Source organism: Thermobia domestica, chromosome 8 (genome assembly GCF_964235325.1).
Source record: "Thermobia domestica chromosome 8, izTheDome1.hap1.1, whole genome shotgun sequence".
NCBI classification, from domain to species: Eukaryota; Metazoa; Arthropoda; class Insecta; order Zygentoma; family Lepismatidae; genus Thermobia; species Thermobia domestica.
The window spans coordinates 265,173,332-265,179,589 of record NC_137461.1 but is presented as its reverse complement, the minus strand read 5'-3'; positions in this window follow the sequence as shown (position 1 = coordinate 265,179,589).

Genomic DNA, 6,258 nt, shown 5'->3' with positions numbered 1-6,258 from the left:
TTACAAAAGCATGTAAATTGCTAATAGATAATTTTGACTTGTCATGTTATACCATACATTAGTTATACTTTCTTTCTGAGTTTATACTTAATGTTTTGACGACAGCTACTCAGAGGCTTCATGTCGAAGCTCTGAACGGAACGAAGTGAATTCCAAATAGTCTAATGATAGATTTGCTTTAGACAAGGATGTTATAAATAGAGGATCTGCCCATATGTATCTTCATCCTATTAAATCGGTGAAGCCAAAAAGCAACCGAGCATCGGCAGCCTAATTGGTTACTCTCGTTTCTACCATCGTCTGATTGGCTACTTTCGTTTCCGCCATGATTGTTGGCTCAAAACATTGCGATCCTATTGGGCGGAGCAGGCAGAGCAGGGTTGGCGAAACTGTGACGTATGGCTTCAAGATTTTGTTGTAAGGGCAGATCCTATATTTTATAAGATCCTTGGCTTTAGAAGTTTTTCTTTCTATACGCACCATCGTCCTTGTTTGTTACAACTAGTTGGCACTATTTTTTTTTTTGAATTTTTGACCAGTCAAAAATCTTTTTAATAAATATTATTGTTATGTATACAAATATAAAGTGTTAGTTATTTTTGTTTTTTTGTTTACTTTCGGAAAACCCGTGTATTTGTCCACCAAAATATTACCAGATATTTTGTTTTTAACTTTTCTTGCAAATAATAAATTAGATCACAAAAGCACATGTCAAGGTCAGCTAGATGTTATGTTATAGCTTGTTATTGAAAAGTTTGTTTTTTTAGTTTACACAACCTTAGCCTCAAGTTGTTCTTACTTTTGAATGCTTTAACTATTCTCTCACCTTCCGCGTACCAAATATTCGCACTAAAAATATTATTTTAATTGTCCACTCTGTTCCATGTTAATAAAAAAAACTTTATGCAATTTTAAGTGATAATTTATTTATGTAATACAAAATCATGAGTTGGTAACTTCATTCAAGAAAAGATAAAATTTTTGCTTCTCCGAAGTACTCTGCTACTTGGGTAAACATTTAGTTCAATATAGAGCAGTTCCTTTCTATTATTGACGGCGCCAGTCTGTTTGAAACATACATGTGTGCAAAGAAAAGTCTCCATCGTTTCTCACCTGCGATGAAGAGTTCAGAGCAAAGCAAGAAGGTGCCTTTTCTCACTTGAATAAAATATTAATTTTACATGATAATTTAAAGTCGACGAGAATATACAGTTTGTCCAATAAATTAAAAGTTATGGCCAACCGGATGGACATAATGATAATAAAATAAATAGTGGGATGAACTGATGAACCTGAGATAATCCACATACACGGTATTTTCTTTACCACAAATTCAGTAAATGTCAGTGCTGTGCCCTAGAAATTCAGCGCCCGGGGCGAGAGTATACGGCAGTTCCCTCAAACATATATTTCAAATAATTTTTCCTTTCCTTTTTCCCCTTTACTTCAGTGACTGAGGCCGTCCCCCCGCTGGCTTCCCAAGGCACGATACTGGTTACATTGACCCATAACGAAATTACCTCTAAGCTTTGAGAGATAATCGTAACTCTCATTTTCTATTGTGTTAATTGAAATGACAGTAGTTGTAGACATGATGAGTGAATATTTAATAAATTTATTTGTGGAATTTCAGGTCCACACCATTATTATGTAAGCATAGCTATTATTGAATTATTGATATAAAGAAAAGTTGTTTTGTATATGACTTTTAGTAATATTAACAATAAATATTAAAATGCACCAGCAGCAGGATCTGCGGTGAGTGCCAGTCATGTTAATTTAGTGGTACGTTGATCTCCTACCGAGCCATTGAATAAATAAATGAAAAATTAGGTAGATATTACCGTGGCTAAATGATCTGTGGATATTACCAACGTTCATTAGAAAGAATGTGCTGGTGAGAAATGCCCTTCTATCCATTCAAAAAAAAACTTCTGTAATTCCTTCTGATACAATTAACTTAATGCTTATCAAAAGATTTATGTAGTATTTATAGCATACTACCAGTCTATAATATGATATTTCTTTCTGGAAACTGAAAAGACAAAATATGCTTCAAAACGTCTTTTTAGAGTTAATATCTGATACAAGGATCTTATAAAATAGAGGATCTGCCCATATGTATCTTCATCCTATTAAATAATGAAGCCAAAAAACAACCGGGCATCGGCACGTGTGATTGCCTACTCTCGTTTCCGCCATCGTCTGATTGGCTACTTTCATCTCCGCCATGTTTGTTGGCTCAAAACTTTGCGATCCTATTGGTTGGGGTGGGCAGAGAGGGGTGGCGAAACTTTGACGTATGGCTTCAAGATGTTGTTGTAAGGGCAGATCCTCTATTTTATAAGATCCTTGATCAGATACCACTCCACCCATGTTTCTACCAGCGATGGGCAAAACCGGTTTTTATACAAACTGGAAACCGGTTTCTAGAAAAACCGAAATCCGAAAAACCGACATTTCAGTTTTCACCAAAACTGGTTTCGGTGCAAACTTTTGGAAAACACAAAACTATTTCTGTGGAAACGGAACCGGTTTCTGCAGAACAATGAAACACTATTCTGGTTGGAAATAAAACCAATCTTGGAAAAAACCGGAACCGATTTTGTAGAAAACTGAAACCGGTTTTGGTAATTAAAAAGAAAAACCTTCGGGAATCGAGTACGGAACTCTGGAGAGTCCCGTTTTTCATGTGGGAAGACATCTTGTAATGTCACAATAGCAGCATTTAGTTCCGTAGCAAAATTCAGTAAAACAGTAGGGGGTAACGCAACGCAGTATAAGCTCTATGCTTATTATATCAAAATAAAACGCAGATTTTTCGGTGCTACAGTATATTTGCAAAATTTACAGGTAAATATCAATGTTCTGCTTCAAAAGACATGTTCATAAGGAACAAATTGTAGCAACTACCAATTAATACATATGTTTACAAATGTACCGCTACTAGGTTAAAATCAATACTAGTGCTTTATAACTGATAAAATAAGTGCGTGCATACAAAAATGACTGTATTAGCTGAATGCTAACTTCTGCCCTCAATGTATCTCTGTACAATGTACAAAAGTATTGTATTTTATGTTTACGAGTGTAGCTTTACTAGCGTAAGTTACTTACAGGTGCTATCTCACATCAATGAAAAACTCATGTGTTTCTACAACCTTTGCTTAAATGTATGCTTATCGTCGCTGATGCGCCTGTCCCCCATCGGATGCACTCCCGCGCTACTGGGTGACCATTAGCTTCGTCCTACTCGGCTACAGTGGCGGCGTACAACAAACTGGGGCCCGGGGCCAGCGAAGTAGATCGGAGCCCCTTCTCGAACAATCATAATTTATACACTGCTATTTTTGACATTCATTTGCATAATTATTCTTCCTGTTTACTCCTCCTCCTCCTTTCCCATTGGCGTGTGTATTTAAACCATCTTAATTTGGGATATATTAAATAAATAGGGGTGAAATTCAGCATTCCTGTATATCTTTATAATGTTCAGAATCGCCTTTAGGCTGGTATCTAAAAATAAAACCGGACTTAATTTTTAAACAAAGAACACGATAGAAAGAAGATTAGAGATACAATTGTAACGGAAACTACAACCCACCCCAGAAATAACAATCTTAAGAACAAACAAATCATAACAACAAAGAATCCAGAATTTATCCTACACCTATCCTGTACTATCCTAGTTTAAACGTGTAATGTAATTAGATGGAATAGTGGAAGTAATATCCTAATAATACATTTAGAGACAACTTTGCGCACAAAATATAACAATGAGCTGATATTGAAAAAAATGCGAATAATTTAACCGATGCGATTTCTAAATGAAAGCTCTAAGTTTTCTAGAATTTTCTTGTTCGGTTCTCCCCTGTGGTGTTTTTCCTGTTCAATTTCTCACATGGTTAAGTTTTTTTATTCATGGTTTCTCATCAGTCTGAGTTTACGCCAAATGGGTTTTATTTGATTAGATTTTTTTCCTACAATTAGCCCCATTCACTTTAACATTCGATTTCTCTCCCAAAATCATACACGATACTTAACTTTTATTTTTTATTTATTTATTTTTTTTACCGAACTACAGAATTAGTAAATAGTGGCTAGAATACATTTCTCTCTTGCGTGTCTTTTTCATTTATCTTTTACTAGGTTTCTCTGCAGTGATAATATACGATCTACTTTGTCCCACTGCTTTAGCCGAAATATCAATGAGCAGTTAAGCACTAGAATGTTGTCTTTTTGGATCAAAAGATCCAATATATTTCAATAAAAAATTTTCTTGTACGTCTTATATCTGGCCAACTACATATAGTGTATCCTAACCCAAACTATTACTTAAATTCAGTATGGTGTGGTTGTTGCGTAAAAAAAAAAATAGATGCCGTTCAAAATTTTGGTGGCCCCTGATCCAGAAATTAATTATTGGCCAAGATCTCAATCTTTTGATGCATTTTTTATGGATCATTCCTAAAATTCTTGTTTACTATTGTTTCCAGATTTCACGCTTGATTTATGATTACATTACTTTGTATTTAATAATTCAATCATATTTATATTCTGTCATGTTTCCATTACCACTTACTAACACACTTAGTATTAGAAAATATTATAACAAGAAAACATGAATATATTAAATAATTGTGGATATATCATAGATTAAATATGTGAGCTCAGAATTCTATTACGGGCAGAATCTACTACATACTTTTCATTACCACCCATCACCAGTCAATTGAGAGATTTTGACGGCTTTTTATTATTCTTTTGGCACTTTTGTAATTTTATTGTCTTAAGTTGAAACATGAAACTACTTTTGACGATAGTTCCACTACCTGAAGCCTATTCCACCAGCATTCAAAATGATACTTTCCTTGCTTTGGTAGCAGCGAAAGTCTCAACTATATTGTCAGAATCCAGTGGATGCTATTTCATTTTCGATAGAAAGAGTGGCCAGATTCGTGAGTCTTTCTTGATTCATTTTGAAGAGCAAGTATGATTGTATCAGCTTCATTTTGCTGGAAGACCTTTCACGTGATGCGAAAGATAGGGCAATGTGATCAAAATCTGAAGAGCGGTTGCCAAACTTTTGTAAGCTTCAAGCCTTATTGAAGGCATATTTCAGTATGCATTGTGGGGAAAAGTTAAGTTGTTCTTTAGCTTTCTGAGCACATCTTAGTGAACGGATTATATCCTTAAAATTCTGAAATAATTCTACGGCATCCAGGTCATTTGGGTAGAACAAAGCCAATTAAAAGAAACATGCTTTTAGCCTTTCCTCGCTCTCAACATGTAGCTGCCGCACAAAGTTGGCGAAGTAAAAGAATAGTTTTATTTTATTTTCATCTAAATATAGAAGGAAGTAGTATAACATATAATTCACGTAAATTATTTTTTCTTTTGAATATTTGAACATTTGTTTTCTTATTGAACATTTTCTTCACTCTAAATTTGTGGGCTGAAGTGCAAATTCATACGCCAAAAAACAAAAGCAAAGAAGGGGAAACCAGCTAAGGAAAAGCATTTCGCTCGCTGAAAATTAGACTTGTGAAGGATAAAAGAAACAAGACAGAAGTAAAACAAGTGAATCAGGACTATAGCGTCACCCTAATAAGGCATTATGTACAGTCATGTCCAAAATTATTGTCGCATGTCTATAGATATGTTGTTGTAGGAATATAATTTGATAGGGAATTCGCCTGGTATTTCTTACAATGTTAGTATGCGTATAATCAGTAAAGACATGTATGTGACAAATTTCATGTCAAAAGAGCAGTAAATAAGAACAATAAAACAAAAATAAAACTTTCTTTTCCAATTAGTAATATTTTGTTTTACTCATTCTAATTTTCGTATTTATAATTATTTTCCTGTGAAATTTACCACAAGTATACTGTACATTTCCCGATTGTACACATAGTATCAGTATTAAAAGTACCCTGCAAAATCATTATCAAATTATATTCGTACAAGAAGACAGTTGTAGATATGCGACAATCATTTTGGACATAAGTGTACATTGATCAATTCTTTGTGCCCTTCCCTTGAACTGATATATATATATATATATATATAAACAGTGATATTTTAGAAGCAGGCTAGCAAACGGGGCCCATTACTTGCACCATAAGACCTTAGAATGAAAACAGCACAATATACTTTGATTTTTCTTTTATTATATTTTAATATATGCTCAGTTTTTCCTTTAAATTTCTCTGAGGTTGTTCAACAGAGTGAAACTTTTATTTTATTTATTTTATT